The sequence below is a fragment of the Euprymna scolopes genome, chromosome 22 (assembly GCF_053919585.1).
Source record: "Euprymna scolopes isolate OS-2025 chromosome 22, ASM5391958v1, whole genome shotgun sequence".
NCBI classification, from domain to species: domain Eukaryota; kingdom Metazoa; phylum Mollusca; class Cephalopoda; order Sepiida; family Sepiolidae; genus Euprymna; species Euprymna scolopes.
In genome coordinates, this window is record NC_136503.1 from 28,087,327 (window position 1) to 28,104,826 (window position 17,500).

Consider the following 17,500-nt stretch of genomic DNA (forward strand, 5'->3'; position numbering starts at 1 on the left):
TTTTTTTTTCTTTTAAACTTTTGAAATCACTACTATAATATAATAATCAGTAGAGAATTGACTCTATAATAATAGTAAAACTGCATAAATTAAAATATTATATTTAAGCATATTTTACGACCAGGCAACACTGGGCAGCCTGCTAGTAACAAATAATATATTTAAGTGATCTACACCATTCGGTGTAGGCTGCCAAAAGTTAAAACAGTTTTATAGTGACCGCAGTAATAATAAAATAAGAAAGGTCAGCCAAAAAAAAGTCTTTGAGTAGTATGTTTTCCAGTAGAGAATTGCTTTGCTCACATATTAAGTTGATTGGGTCAGACGAGAAAAAATCTTTCTTTATTAGTGCCTGGAAGCTATCTATGACTGCTGTGTGAATTAATTGGAAGGTCATATGTTTTTTGGTGAAAGTGGGGGTTAAATAAGTGTTGTTCAAATGTATTTTGAGGCTATTACTTGTTTTTCTTTTTATATAGAAACTAGCCTGGGTGCACGGCGTTGCCCGGGGTGTTTGAAGGTGTGCGTTGAGCAAAAAAAAAAAAAAAAGTGGTAGTAGGAAGGCAGGCTCGAACCTGTACCGCGAAGGAGGAAAAGAACATGAAAAAAAAAAAACGTGACGTCTTTGCCATTGTGGCCATTGCCAAACCAGAAGTGGCAAAGCTTTAAATTAAGGCTAGTCAATCAAAAAGAGGAGATGACTTTTGAAAATATCGGCGAAAAAAGCGACCCCTTCTTGTAGAAAAGTGCCCAGTTGAGGGTGAAGGAATTAATGTTTTTAACCAATATTTCGATATTTGTCGTCCGGAGGGTCGAGCTTCAAAACGATATCAATCTCATGAAAATCCGTCGCCTCTGTCGAAAGCTTTAGGCAGACATGATGGCAGCAAATTCGTTTTCGAACATTGCCATTACTTGATATAGCACAAAATAAAAAAAAAAGAAAAAGGCAGACATACATACATACATACATACATACATACATACATGTAAACAGACAGGTGAGATTTATATTATAGATTATCAGGGACAAGTTTTCTGAAGTACTATAGCAACCACTTTCATTGTTTTATTTTTTTACGTTTTTTGTAAATTTTTTATCATATTGTTTAAGCTGATCATGAAAAATTCTACTGGATGCCAGACATTCAGCTGCTCATATATTTCAACAGAAGGATCTTTTAAAGATTCTAACTGTTCATTTAAGTGCAATTGTTTGTATGTCTCTTGCACTTGTTTCACCGGGTATATTTACCAGGTAGTTTTGGAAATTCTTTTTCATAAGTCCAGTTGCTCTATAATTACTTAAGATTCTAGTTTCTTTTAATGTCATACATAAACCTTGATATTTTCATGTGTTTTCTTTCTTGGCTCTGTTGAAGCCAGCATTATTGGGGACACTAACTTATACTAAGGTTGTGTTCTCTCGTATTTATTCAAGTTTTGCAAGTAAAATCTATGAAAGTCTTGTTTTGTTAAGTTAAAGTAATGTTTTATTTTAGTCAAAATATTTAAAATTCGACTAGGTGTTGTTTAAATGTGTCCAAAGGCTGTTATTTTATTTTATTTATTTTTAAATATGTGGTTATTTGATTATTTACATATAACATTTCGGTACACATCGTCTGTGGGAATCTATTGACCACTTCCACTGTAATTGCAAGTCGTATCATATTTAAACTTTTGGAAAAAAAATCAAGGACTGCAGAAATTATTTCTATTTATTATTATGTTTAGTGAATGACAGATTTAGGCATGTTATTAGTGTTGGGTCAATCTGACCAAAAAGTAAATACCACTTATGATAATTTTATGTGTTTTTATGCTAGGTCTGTGGGGTCTATTATCTTAGTGAACTTTTAAGAAAATTTTCAATGGTAATGGTTTGTTTGTGTATATTAGATTATGAATAGTAGATCCAACAGTATAGATTTTGACATACGTAAATTGGTATGGTCACGATGATCTGCTCGCACATGAAATAAACAATGCTCTCCTCACACTAGGTTTGGTTTGGTTTGGTTGTTTTCGTTTTACGGCATATCAACCCTTTTCGGGTTATTTAATGCCGAATCCAAAGATTTTGAAGAAAATTTTTTTTAATAGAATATATTTGTTGTTTTTATGTCGGTTTCTATTTAACCCATAGGTGGGACCCTAACAGGTACTACCACTCCGGGTCAGTGGAGCTGGGAGCAATGGTAATTAAAGGGTGGCTCCACACTCCCCAAAGCCCACAAGCTGGGGCCCTACCACTGGATATAGTTTAAGGTCATATCCAGGACCCCCATTGAGGGACTTTTACCCTTTGCAGGGGGGCAGTCGGCGTATTCTAATGCCCCACCGACAGGGCCGCCTCACACTAGGATTAGATTTAATGAAGTAAGATAGATTCAAAGAAATGAACAGATGAAATCACCAACGTCACGTGGGATAAAAGCGGGAGAGAATCATTAGATTTTGAAATCAGGCTGTTGTGGAAACTGTTGCCGATAGTCTTTTAGTAAGCTGACTTAAAACTATAAAACTCTGATGATCGCATGTGGTAATGGACGCCAATCCGCCTGTTTATCAGATCATCTATAGCTAACTTAATATAGCCGTCTCTACTTCATAATTAAGTGTAGATTATCCTTGTAACTCATTTAATATTTTTCTCTAAATAAACTTCCATTTTAAAACTGTCTTATCCTTTGATTCTTTTTTTTTTTAATATAATGCAATGGAGAATTTATAAATACAGCATGGAACAATGGATCCTAGTCACATTAACATCAGAAAAGAAACTGACAAGCAGGTGCATAGCAACAACAAAGAAACATATGATATGAATTGAGGTAATGAACCGACAACACAGCCAAAAAAAGAAAAGATTAAGGATAAACTCATATTTAGATATTTAATGTTTTGTGTCTAAAAAATGTTACAATTTGCACTCGGTAACAAACAAACTTGTATTTTTGTTTGTGGTTTACAAGACATTAAACTTCCCCTCGGTGGGGAGGTATATGCAACAGAAAGGCCAAGGGATCTGAAGTCGCATATGCAACTGTTTACCTTGGTTGTAACGTGTTTGGCATCAGATTTTAAATCAACCTTGTCGAATCATTTTTGCATGTAACTGAGCGTGATAGAGAGAGAAAAAAAAAAAACATTTTAATGTGAAAAAAACAGTTTAATATGAAAAAAACATTTTAATGTGAAAAAACATTTTAATGTTAAAAAAAACATTTTAATGTGAAAAAACATTTTAATGTTAAAAAACATTTTAATGTTAAAAAAAACATTTTAATGTTAAAAAAAACATTTTAATGTGAAAAAAAAACATTTTAATGTTAAAAAAACATTTTAATGTTAAAAAAACATTTTAATGTTAAAAAAACATTTTAATGTTAAAAAAACATTTTAATGTTAAAAAAAACATTTTAATGTTAAAAAAAAACATTTTAATGCTAAAAAAAACATTTTAATGTTAAAAAAAACATTTTAATGCTAAAAAATATTTTAATGTTAAAAAAACATTTTAATGTTTAAAAAAACATTTTAATGCTAAAAAAAACATTTTAATGTTAAAAAAAACATTTTAATGTGAAAAAACATTTTAATGTGAAAAAAAAACATTTTAATGTGAAAAAACATTTTAATGTGAAAAAAAACATTTTAATGTTAAAAAAAACATTTTAATGTTAAAAAAAACATTTTAATGTGAAAAAAACATTTTAATGTGAAAAAAAACATTTTAATGTTAAAAAAACATTTTAATGTGAAAAAACATTTTAATGTTAAAAAAAACATTTTAATGTTAAAAAATTTTTGTTAAACCATATTTATTTGCAAGATATAAGAGCATCAGTTCCTGGACGGGTAAAAGTAATTCCCCATAGTGAACAGTTTTGCACCGCTTTTATATATCTGGCAAAAGTTAAAATCACAATATAATGTCTAGAATCTTTATTCTAATTTTAACTAAAATCCATTACGTGATTTTCCTTCTAGAAATGTGTAAAATTTCAGTCTGAAGCTTAAGGGGTCTTAACAAAAAATTGAAATCCTGGGAATCTCACTACTGATGCAATTCTCTATCTATATAAAAGCCAAGTACGTTCAAGGATGGAATACTGCTGCCATATCTGGGCAGGAGCTGCTAAAAACAACCTATCCTGCCTTGACAGAGTACAAAATAGACTTTGTGGCTTAGTGGGGATGCCCTTTTTTCTATCCTGCAACCTCTCTCCCACAGAAGAGACGTTGCGAGCCTATCCTTGTTTTATCGTTATTTCCATGGCAGGTGCTCGTCTGAACTCCAATCTCTGGTCCCCCCTCGCCAATCTTTCACGAAAAACACCCGTCTAGCTGAATCCACTGTGAAAAATTTCCCCCACTCTTTATCTGTGCCTAAATTAAAACGTGGATTCCATGAACAAAGCTTCTTTCTTAGAACTGCACGCCTGTGGAACTCTCTTCCATCTGCCTGCTTCCCACCTGACTACAACTTGGATGTCTTCAAGTCCAACGTCAACAAATTCCTAATGAATCGCCCCCTTAAGTAAACACTTCATCAAATCTCCACACTAACGTACTGTACTTGCAATAACCCTTATCCCTGAGTGGCTTCCGGACCTTGATAAGTGGTGACCACCGTGTAAAAAAAAAAAAAAAAAAAAAAAAAAAAGAATCTTGCTAAATTGGTGGCTGATGGCTATGAATGAAATCCACTTCAAATCTGAAAGATTTAAATTTATAATGACCAGAGGCATGCAAAAAGGATGTCAACAAAATGATGACCTTAAGCATCTAAATCGGAGGGGAGGGAGGGGGGGGGTTACATCCAACCATATTCAAATTATTTCTCTTTCTCATAATATTTCTTAGTACTAGGATTTATATTTTCGTCTCTCAGACATACAATGTAGTTGTGTCAGACCTCTGCACACCACTGTTAATGACTATACAAGAAACTTGATGCAAATCTGATATTTTTTAAATTTTTAATGCGAGATTTTACCCATATTATGCATACTACACCTTTATAAATACTGCAAAGAAACTGAATTTTGGTCAATATTTATTAATTGTTTAATGTCTATTGTTAAAACTTCACAAATATTGGAGATGTGCATTTTCACAAAAGTTTACTTCTTTTTGTACAGAACTAAATACAGCTCACATTTAGATCCTTAATGTCCGTGTTCCAAAAGTCATAATGATCTGTTCATTAATTTAAGAAAGAATCTTAAACATCCAAATATATGAACACATATACACGTCTCACTATTATACAGAGGCGTTCCAAAAGTAATTCCTCCTATTTTTTTTTCATTTTTTTTTTTTGCCTGAATGGATCAGACAGGGATCGCAAATTGCATTGTTATGATGACTGAACGTACGCATTCATGAGCTGAAAGTTTCATCTCTCTGTTGCAAATATTGACGGTGTGAGACTAAGAAAACAACCTCTGTCATGGGCATGTGTCAGAAGCAGATATGCGTCCTGAATTCCTAGCAAAAGTACATTGAGAATGGTGATGACTATGTAGAAAAATAAATTCTGGAGCACAAAACGTTGCAACTTTTAGTAGTAGCGCTCCCGTCTTCGTAGCTCTCCAACTTTTTAGTTAAAAAGAAAAATAGGATGCTTTACTTTTGGAACGACCCTTGTATAATACATATCCCTTATCTCTGTTTTCTGTTAGTCTTGTTCATTATATTGACTATTTGTTTGTCGTTGAACAGATTTCCAACACTATAGAGGCACCACACATACGGTACTGACGTTTTTGGAATTTTTTGAACAGAATACCCTATATATTAAGTTTCATGTCTGTAGATCAAGAACTGACAGGAGTTTGGAAGGCAAAACATTTTTAAACAGAAATACATACGCATACATAAATATATATAGAAAGAGGTTTGTGTTTACTATAACCTTTTTATACAAATATTACGTATTAGTATAAATCATGTAGAACATCTGCATGAATATAATTACACTTAATAGTTTACTAAAGATGATCATCTCAGAGAAAACCAAAACAAAACCACTAGGGAATGAATTAAAATGAATGTTCAAAAGAATATGCAAATTAGCTAGATCTTTTGCAGATAAATGCAATTCCACGACCCATATATGATAAAATTGTATTTTCATTTTAAATAAATATAAAAAAGGGTTTTTAATATGAATATCAATGCAAAAAAAAAATATAGGTGTATAGATGTACTATTCCAAAGGCAAAAACCTAGCCAATTATAAGTGTTAGATAAACAGGTTTCAACCAATAAAAAACAGCAATTCTTCTCCCTTTGTCAGAAAAATCGCTCATAAAATGAGAGGACTAAAGAACAAAATAAGAGAAGAAACACTTAGGAGGTTACCAATAGCAAACCTAAGATCCACCTTCTACTCATTTTTCAGACGCCAAATGTTTACGAATGCTAGGCAGAGAGTGACATTTTTTTCGGGTTGGGGGGATTGTTCATAGACATTAAAAACGCAACGCAACATTTTGCCTACGTGCAAGGGTTCGTGAATGCCGACACTGGCAGGTTTAATTATTGATAAAACACACAAAAAAAAAAAAAAATCAATGATTTATTTTTTTAACAGTGGTTTGCCTTTTTATTTCTTCCTTTCCCAAGGAACCACTCAACAGTTTTGTTCAACACATAAAAGATGTGTAAACACGGAAACTATTTGCTATTTCTTCCTCTCAAGCATAAAACAGACATAAAATTGTACAGTAAATAAAAAAAAAAAAAACTCCTTTCACTTCACAGTCCATCTATAATGAAACACAATTTGGAAGTTTTGTATGTTGTGAACCTTGAGTAGGTGTTCTTCATACAATCCTCAGCAACCAGTCCAACAAAGGCTTTGTAGGTGTCAAGCCGAGGTATAGCTCTATTCAGTCTTAGAAGGTCAACTTTCCCAAACTTTACTTTCTCTGTACCGAGTTCGTCTATCGCTAATTGCCTGGGGCGGCTCTACTGGAGAATGCTGACAGAGCTGCTTCGGCATTTTTTTGTAAGACAGAGCATGCATCTCAGTGTTTATTTAGAATTATATTTATTATAAAAAAAATAAATAAATATAGGAAAATCTTTATGATGTACGTACACACTCGTCACGGAATGAAAATGTCATATTCAAAAAATCATGTAAATTGATCAAATAGTTTTTTCTTACTAATTTTTTTTTAATTTTGCGTTTTAGCGATTTTAATACTAAATTGTATCCATTATAAGGCTTACTTTGGTGTCGATAGTTCGCATTCTGTTGTCTCCCCCTTAGTTATTCAAGATGGCTGACTAAACTACTAAAATTCTATGTCTCACTTCATTATAAATTTGATTTTCTTAGTATATATAAAAAAAAAACTACTTTGATCAATATCCGTGATTTACATTTGAATTTTTTGAGATGAGGATTGATTATTTGTTTTTGGAATCATTTGCACGAACCCGTGGCATAATGGATAAAATACTTGGTAAAATTCAGTCATAACGTTACACTCTTCTGGAGGTTGAAGGTTCATTCTTCAGTGCGTGCGACACTCAAAATTACAATTGTGAATTACTTGGGACTTCTACCCAATCATAGCTGACGGAACAAGAGCAGACTACTCCCGTGGGTTAAATAAAGAGTTCCATTCGAAATTCCGTGCAGATTTCAGAGTTTGACAGAAAAATTCACTAGTTCAAGAAGATACACCTGAATAAAGTCGGAGGTTACATCGACCGAAACGTTTTGAAAATAACACTCAAGATGGGAACAGTAGTCTGAAGAATTCAAATAATACAAAAACAAATTTATCTACCAAACAGTTAGCAGAAAGCATCTTCAGTCATAGTTAATCTATATAAATAAAACAGTAGACGAAGAAGGTATGTGTGTGTAAATATTTAACCGATAAGCTCTTAAAATACTGGTCACAAAACACTGAAATTATCAGGAAATAGTAATCATACACGAAGGACAGTTTATACCGAGTAAACACTTTGGTTTGATGGATGAATAGCGTGTACGGCAAGGTGAAATGCAAAATGTTCATTTCAACTTGCTGACATATTTCTATTACTTTTGTGCATGCACAAATTCATTCATAGCTTAAAGCGGTTTAATTTTACATCTTTCTTATCTATCTGTCGGGTTAGCTCAAACGATAAGGAACTCGGCTGGAGCACTAAATGTTTTTTGGTTTCGTTTCTAGCTGATGGTATCCAAGTCATTTTTTTTTAAAACTATTGCAATGAGGCTCTAATAATAAATACGAAACCTGCATGAATTAAAATATATTTAAGCGTATTTTATGACCTCACTAGTTATAAATAAATGTGTGAAGATATTAAAATTTTGAAACATATCTTTCACCAAAAGACTAGATTCGTCATTAACCTCTTCCCTTCTAAGTTTTATTTGATTAAATGAACTTGGGGGGTGCTTTTGGCGCCAATTGAAAGCCACAAAATTGAACTTCCATTAAGAGCAATGTTATCTATTTAATTGTCATTGTTAAAGGTAAACCTTTGACATCATATTTTTATGAAGCCAATACAACGTGAATGTTTTTTGTTTTTTTAATAAATAAACATTTATTTGTTAAAAATCAATTTTTTTCGCCGAGCGTACGCCTTTGTCAGATTAGAAACAGTCTGGGTTTTTTTTTTTTTTTTGGGGGGGGGAGTCCCCTCTTTTTTTTTCATAATATGATGTTGCTGGAAAAGAGAGATCCCAACGGTGATATTTTAAATGTCCAAGTCAGGAGAACACATGATCGCGTGTGAATTGAATTATTTTAAACAAATAAATGGTTGTTTATTAAATAAATAAACATTTGCGTTATATTGGCTCCAAAAATTACGTTTTCAATCAAATATCCAAGTTTATCTATCTATAAAAGTGTGTGTGTGCGTGTGTGTGTGTGTGTGTGTGTGTACATTTCCCTACGCAATAACTGTCAATTTTCAGTCTACAGACTCGAAATTTGATATACAGAGTATAGAGATCTGGGAAAATCTTTGTAATCCGTTTCCGGCCAGAAATTTGGCTGTTGAAGGGGTCAAAGTTCAACGATTTGACCTTTGAGAAACTCCTCAGTCAATTTTGGGTCTAAACGCTTGAAATTTTAGATAAAGGTTCCTCGGACATGGATCTAACTTAATAACTTGATTTGAACCCAAAACAATAAATATTAAGGAGCCATAATAGGGGTCAAAGTTTTTTTAAAAATTTGACCTCTGCGGTCTACCAAATTACTCAGACAATTTCTGGTCTAAACATTTGAAATTTTACATAAAGGGTATTCAGAGATAGGGCAAGCTTTTTAATCAGTCTGGGTCGAAAATTTGAACTACCAATATATAAATGTATGTATGTATGTTTGCATGTTTTCACAAGATCAGTATCGTTTTGAAGCTCCACCCTTCAGACGACAAATACCAAAAAATTGACAAAAACATTAATTTCTTTACTCTCAACTGGGCACTTTTCTACAGGGAGGAGTTGCTTTTTTTCGATGATATTTTCGAAAGTCATCCCCCTCTTTTCTATTGTCTAGCCTTAATTTAAACTCACGTCACTTCCGGTTTGACGGTGGTCGTTACAGCAAAGACGTCAGGTTTTTTCCCTGTTCTTTTCCTTCTTCACGGTATGGGCTTGAGCCTGCCTTCCTACTACCACTTTTATTTTTGCTCAACATACACCTCCAAACACCCGGGCAACGCCGGGCTGAAATGCTAGTATATCTATAAAAATGAAATTGTGTGTGTGTGTGTGTGTGTGTGTGTGTGTGTGTGTGTGTGTGTGTGTGTGTGTACATTTCCCTACCAAATTACTCTGTTAATTTTCAGTCTACAGACTCGAGATTTAACATAAGGGGTATTGAGATTTGAGAAAATCTTTTTAATCAGTTTTTGGCCAGAAAAGGGGTCAAAGTTCAACGATTTTACCTTTGAAAACTCTCTCAAACTCCTCCATCAATTTTGGGTCTAAACACTTGAAATTTTAGATGTAGGTTACTTGGACATGGATCAAACTTTTAATTTGATTTGAGCCCAAAACAATAAATGTTGGGGTCAAAATTAGAGTCAGTTTTAAAAAGTTGACCTCGGCGATCTCTACCAAATTACTCAGTCAATTTTTGGTCTAAACATTTGAAATTTTACATAAAGTGTATTCAGACATAGGGCAAGCTTTTTAATCAGTTTTTGGCCAAAACTTTGGCTTCTAAGGTGTCAAAGTTTAAAAGATTTGGCCTTTGCGGTCTTTAGCCTTTGCGGTCTTCAGCCAATTTTGGGTCTGAACATTTGAAATTTTATATAAAGGATATTCAGACATGCAGCAAGCTTTCATCAGTTTTGGGGCGAACATTTGGCTGCCAAGAGGTCAAAGTTGTAAGAGTTGACCTTTGCAGACTCTACCAAGCTCAGGTTGGCGACTCTCTTTTGAATTCTGTCCAGAAGTGAGAGACGAGTAGCAGATGCAGCAGCTCAAATGTGACAACAATACTCCATACATGGGTGAATGGTGACCTTGTAAAGGCAGAGGATACTTCCAGGCATAAGTAACTTTCTAGCACGGTAGAGAGAGCCCACCTTCCCCCAGCGGCCCTGGTTATGCTCTCAATGTATCTGTTCCAACTCATGTTCCCTGTGAACATTAAGCCGAGGAGTTTGAAATAAATACTTTCAGGTAATATATCTTTAGCCATAGCTATTGGTGGTAGAGAAGGGTTCTTGCAATTATTGAAAGAAACAAGCTGTCTTGGCAGCATTGAATGTGACCATCCATTTTTGTCTCCATTCAATTCAACTACAGTTTGGAAGTCTTCTTCTGGTGTTTTTGCCATTTCCTTGGATATGTATTCATTTGTTTTTCCCTCGTGCCTGTTATAGAGCAGGGTGTCATCAACATATATACCCATCTCAGAGACAATTTTATCAAGGAGGTAATTTATGATCATTAGGAATAATAATGGTCGAAAGATAGACCCCTGAGGTACACCCACATTTATATCATACTAGCAGTTCAGCCCGGATTTGCTCGGGCCATATGTACTGTTCATAACTATATGTGCATATGTAGATATCAAAAAGTGTTCATATGTACAGTAATGCCATTCTATATAATAGACTTCCTTAACTACCATCGAGAACAGTTGGTAAGGACTGCAGAGGTCAATTTTTTTTTTTATCTTTGACCCCAATTTTGACCTCTTAACATTTATTGTTTTGGGCTCAAATCAAATTAAAATGTTTGACCCATGTCCAAGTAATCTACATCTAAAATTTCAAGTGTTTAGACCCAAAATTGGCGGAGGAGTTTGGTAGAATCTACAAAAGTCAACTATTTCAACCTTGACCTCTTGACAGCGAAACATTCGCCCAAAAACTGATTAAAAAGCTTGCTGCATGTCTGAATACACCTTATGTATAATTTCAAATGTTTACATCCAAAATTAGTTAATAGTTTGCTAGACACTGCAAATGTAATATCTTTTGAACTTTGACCCCTTGACAGCCAAATTTTCGGCCAAAAACCGATTAAAAAGCTTGCCCTATGTCTGAATACACTTTATGTAAAATTTCAAATATTTAGACCAAAAATTGGCTGAGTAATTTGGTAGAGACCGCAGAGATCAGTTTTTTTTTAAACTTTGACCCTAATTTTGACCTCTTATTATTTGTTTTGGGCTCAAATCAAATTATAAAGTTTGATCGATGTCCAAAGAACCTGTATCTAAAATTTCAAGTGTTTAGACCCAAAATTGGCGGAGGAGTTTGGTAGAGTTCTCAAGGGTCAAATCGTTGAACTTTGACCCTTTAACAGACAAATTACTGGCCGAAAACCGATCCAAAAGATTTTCCCAAACTTCAATACCCCTTATGTCAAATCTAAGTCTGTAGACCAAAAATTGACAGAGTTATTGCGTAGGGGTAGACAGATACACACACACACACACACACACAGACACACACACACATTTTTACTTTTATAGATATATAGATCGTTTAGATGTACGACCGTCGAGGAAAACCTTCTCTTATTTATTAGGTTGTCCGGAAAATAATGGCCATTTCAGGAAGTCTGTTTTGAAATTGGATTTTATCATAGGATTTTTATTATATTTCAGGTAAACATCAACATGATTATTGATTTATATGTGCTCTTTAATAATTTCTTACTTTTTTCTTTCAGAAAACGTTTTATGAGCGAATGAGCCCATAATTTGGAATATGAGAAAAGAAGACTTACGATTGCTTTTCCTGCATGAGTTTAAGCTTGGTAACAATGCTTCTCAAACAACTGCAAATATCAATAGGGCATGGGGAGAAGGCATCACAAGTGATAGAACAGTACGAAGGTGGTTTCAGAAATTCCGTAGTGGTGATGAGAGCCTTAAAGATGAAGAAGGTAGAGGACGGCCATCTAATCTTGACAACAAAAATTTGAGAGCCATTGTTGAGCAAAACCCACGGCAAAGTGTCAGAGAAATGTCTCGGGAACTTGGTGTCAGCAGTTCAACAGTGTCGGACCATCTGAAGCAAATTGGCAAGGTGAAAAAGCTCGAAAAATGGGTCCCACATGAGCTTAATGAAAATCAACAAGCTCGACGTTTTGAAGTGTGTTCGATGCTCTTTTTGCGAAACATTAATGATCCATTTCTTGACCGAATAGTCCCCTGTGACGAAAAGTGGATCCTTTATGATAATCGGAAACGATCAGGTCAATGGCTTGTGATGAACCACCCAAACATTTTCCAAAGCCAAAGTTTCACCAACAGAAGATTATGCTGACTGTTTGGTGGTGTTCAATTGGTGTTATTCATTACAGCTTTCTGGATGTTAATAAGAGCATCACGGCAGAGGTTTACTGCAATCAACTCGAAGAAATGCATCATCATTTACAAAAATTGAAACCTGCATTAGTGAATAGGCGTGGTCCAATCTTGCTCCACGATAATGAGCGGCCCCGTGTTGCGAGAATGACACTGCAGAAACTCACAGACTTGGGATACGAAACTTTACCACATCCTCCTTATTCTCCAGATCTTTCACCCACGGACTACCATTTTTTCAAGCATTTAGCCGCTTTTTTAAGCAACAAAACTTTCAGATCTAATGCAGAGGTTGAATCTTTTTTCAAAGATTTCTTAGCATCTAAGCCAAAGAATTTTTATCAACGAGGCATAAATGATCTAGTTGATAGATGGCAAAAATGCATGGCTGTTCAATGATCATACTTTGACTAATTTCAATGTCTAGTGTCACCTATTTGATTAATAAATACCTTTTTCTCTAAAATTGGCCATTATTTTCCGGACACCTAATAAGAAGGATTTAATTATGTTAAGTATTCGCCCAGTGATACCGTGTGATGCTACAAATGTCGGTGTAATCTAAATTTTACGTTCCGAATTATGTCCTCTCTCTCTCGTAAAGGTTTGCTAAATACTTTTACCTATAACTTTCTACTTGATGAATTTTCGTAATTTTTGGATATATTACTATTTTCGACATGACAATGACGTAATATTGTTTGGGCTTAAAATGACATCTTTAAAAAAAATCGATCTTCGACTATCTTAACAAGCACCATTTTTTTTTTTTTTTTTAAATTTGTCGGTAAAAAAAATATCTTGGTTACCTTTTTACTACAATAAGTTTCTGAAAATTGGAAATGGTCAGGAGATAGGTGATCATTTTACATTAAATTTATATAGCAAAGTGATCATTTACTCTAATGTAAAACATATGCTAAAACATTCAAAGTCAAACGTTGGCATAATAAGCAAATGTACACAGAAAAAAAAATGTTAAAAGTTGATTGAAGTTGTGGGTAAACAGTGCCAGAAAAAAACAAACAAACAAAAAATAATAATAATGACCTGGAAATGGGAGATCTTTCTAAGCTAAATTTATACTCGCAACTCCTATCAAAGTGTAGTATCTGTTCTTCAGGCTGCACTTCAATTTCTTGTTCTCTGTCAGTGGCAGAGTAATCCTTCACGACTGAGACAACTTTTATTTTTGTTCCTTTTCTCCACATAAAAAATGACCCTGGTGTCTAACTCTGTCCCGTGGGGAGACATTGTAAATAGGAACTCCTAATTTAAATTCTAAAATAATTGTATTTCCCCCCACCCCAAGTTTTTGAAGGGGAGAGTATCTAGTTCTCTCTCACTGCAAGAACTGTGACACCAGGGTCTGAAAGTGGGATTGAGAAATCAGTGGCCCGGAGGAGGGGCACTCTGACTTGAAAAAAGTGCCTGGGCTGCCGGCTGCGTGTATCAGAATTTTTGTAGGAATTTTTGACACCCCTAACACGAAACTGCAAATAAAATATAAAAAGAAAACTCGTAATTTCTCTTTTAAAGGTGGGTTGTTTATTTCTTTATGGATTATACTTCCAAAATAAACTATTAAAGTTGTATAAAAAGTAATAGAATTTTTTTTTTTTAAATAGTAATGAAATTAATTGAATGTTACGAGTTTAGTATTTTTGAATTTTTAAACTTTAAAAATCTATCAAAATTTTTCTATTGATTCTATTTTTACGATATTTTCAGGGTCAATGTGAAATGTTATGCTCTTTCCAATAAACCGAATATAATATTTTAAACAAAATTTTTTTTTTAATTCACGCCCCCCCCCCATTTTCAAATGTCTATTAAAAAGTAAATAATTAATTTATGTACCAAAGTTTTATATATCACAAATTGAAGATAAAAGATCAATAAATAATATGTTCAAATTTAAAAACAAAAAAAGTAGTGTTTTTCAGAAATTTACCTGTAAAGTCCGAAGTTTAAAACCTTTAAAAAAAAAAACCCACGTTGTTTGTTTTTGTGCTTTTTTTTTAATGAAACCTTGGTCCTTGCTCCTTTAATTGAAAAAAAATTAGGGCTTGAATGACATTTTTCGAGGAGTTATAAGCTTCGAAAGATGGCGGGTGGAATTATTCAATAGTTTTCACGAAATTTCTGACACTGCTAGGGCTGCACCGTTGACATTCCCTGGTAAAGGCGCCTCAGGCGATTAGCAATAAACTAACCCAGTCTCAAAGAGAATGCAAAGCCTGGGAGGATGAACCTCCTAGAACTGCACAAAACCAGCACTGACTGCACTGCAATCACCAGGATTCAAGTCATTACAAGAATGGTCTAATCTATGTTGATTTGGGGGGGGTGCAAGTTTGTGAGGGTATTTACACGTAATCACCTAAAATGTATAATCTCGCGTTTTAGATGTGTATGATTTAGTGACGGAAGTTAACTTACAAAGTGTATTGGAAATAACATGATATACTTTTATTATTCTTTTTTTTTTTTTAAGTTTGTTTATTTTTAAACTAAATATTATGATAATATTATATTATCTTGCTTGCATTGTGTCGGGAAGATTTATTGAATTTTTTTTTCCTTCTTCTTTAACGAAATGTACAAAAATGTCGTAAAGATTAAATAAATATTTAAAATAACAACTTACATAACTTTTTGCGCCACAGAATTATGGAAATTCCCCGCGTTGGCGTCGTCTTTGTCCTTTCTTTCTTTTTAAAGTGAGAAAAAAATAAACCGACAAAATTTGTAAAACTGCATATGCTTTAATCCAAAGATGGGACCGAAAATAACTCGCAATGAGTAGTTTAATTCCATTTAAAAAGAGAGGGAAGAAATGGGGCAACTATTAACCAATCAACAAATAACAACAACAATTGTTAATATCGTGTCTTGTCCTATTTTTAAAGTCGCCTCCACCCCCTCTTATCCCCCCTCGCCACCCTCTACACACAATTACTCATCATCCAGTGCACAAAAGAAGCAGGGTACCTAGGCCGACTATCAAAAGGAAGGACAACAATAAATACAACTAAAAATTTAAAATATGTCCGGATCAAAAATGAGTTTCGGAACCTCAGGCATAGGTCAACCTATCCACACCTCCTTAAAAGGTCGGAGCTCTATTGATTAAAATAGGTAGACTTAGTTTATTGTTGGGTCCAGCCTTTTGGGGGTCGTTAAAGCTCAGGTATGTTTTGTATAAGAATGAATGTTAATTGAAGCGGCTCTACTGGGGAACGCTAACGGGGCTGAACGGGCATCTTTTATACAGTGCTCCTCCTCGGGAGCGCTAATTTTTCAATCGCACTTTCTGAGAACTGCACATAACCAAAGTCATACTTCAGTTAACAGGGAAAAGGGCATTTCAATACTAGCTTTGGTGCCGAAATCAAACCACCAGGTAGTATTCTTCCATTTGAGATTTCAACTTCGGCGCGGGATTTTTATTCTCAGCCCCCAAAATCAACAAAGATTAGATCATTCTTGTAATGATCTTGCCCCTGCACTTTTTGCAGGTCAGTACCCTCCCTCTGAGGTACTGACTTCTCAATCGCACTTTCCACCACTGGTGTCTAAGTTCTTGCAGTGAGAGAGAACTAAATACTTCCCATTTGACATTTTCAGAGTATACTAGAAACTGAGCCATCAATCTTGCCAATATGCATCAAATAGTAAGTTAAATATTTGAGAGACATTCCAATTTTATGATTAATTATAGACACGAGGATAGTTCCAAAAGTAAAACGTCCTATTTTTTAACTCAAAAAGTTAAAGAGCTATGCAAACGGGAGTAGTAACATTAAAACAAGCAACCTTTTGCGTTTCAGAATTTATTTTTCTACATAGTCACCACCATTCTCAATGCACTTTTGCCAGTGATGAACAATACCTGTGCAATGTGCACCCAGAGCGCATTTTGTCACACAAGGGTCATTCCAAAAGTAAGGCCTCCTTTTTTTTTTTTTTAACTCAAAAAGTTAAAAAGCTACAAAGACAGGAGTAGTACCATTAAAACGAATAATCTTTTGTGCTCCAGAATTTATTTTTCTACATAGTCACCACCATTTTCAATGCACTTTCGCCAGGAATTCAATGACGCATCTCTGCTTCTAGCAAATGTCCATGACAGGAGTTACTTTTTTAGAGTCTCACACTGTCAATATCTGCAACAGAGAGATGTAACTTTCAGGTTATGAATGGATAAGTTCAGTCGTCATAACAATGCAATTTGCAATCCGCTCTGATCTATTCAGATGGAATAGAAAATAGAAGACATTACTTCTGGAACGCTTGTTGTATTTCCGAAAAATACAGATGTTGCTGGTTAATTATCCTGCTGGTCCTAAAAAGGAGATGCATATTAAAGGATTAATTCAGCTTTTACCATTCTCTTTTCACACAAATCTTTAGTTAAAGAGAGTCGGCAACTTGATAGGTCCTGAACTGTCAGCTAAACTTCACCCTCTGTCCCATCAACAAAATGTTGCATCCTTCTGCCTGTTCTACAAGTACTTTAACGGTGAATGCTCTGACGAACTGCAAGCACTTGTGCCCCCTTGACGTAAATACCCCCCGACAAACCCAACAAGCAGCTAAATCCCACCCCTTCACAGTAGAGATCCCTAGATGCAAGAGAGACTTTTACTCCAGTAGTTTGT

General features: G+C 34.4%; 1 protein-coding gene across 2 annotated transcripts in view; it reads right to left on the reverse strand.

Annotated features, from left to right (window-relative positions):
• Nucleotides 1-15,762, reverse strand: part of LOC145243923 (SH2 domain-containing protein 4B-like) — a 186,212-nt gene extending 170,450 nt beyond the window's left edge. For both annotated transcript variants that reach the window (XM_080107040.1, XM_080107037.1), the window contains exon 1: nucleotides 15,487-15,762. The gene's annotated coding sequence lies outside the window, so the exon portion shown is untranslated. The remainder of the gene's footprint in view (nucleotides 1-15,486) is intronic.
• Between the last annotated feature and the right edge of the window lie 1,738 nt (nucleotides 15,763-17,500).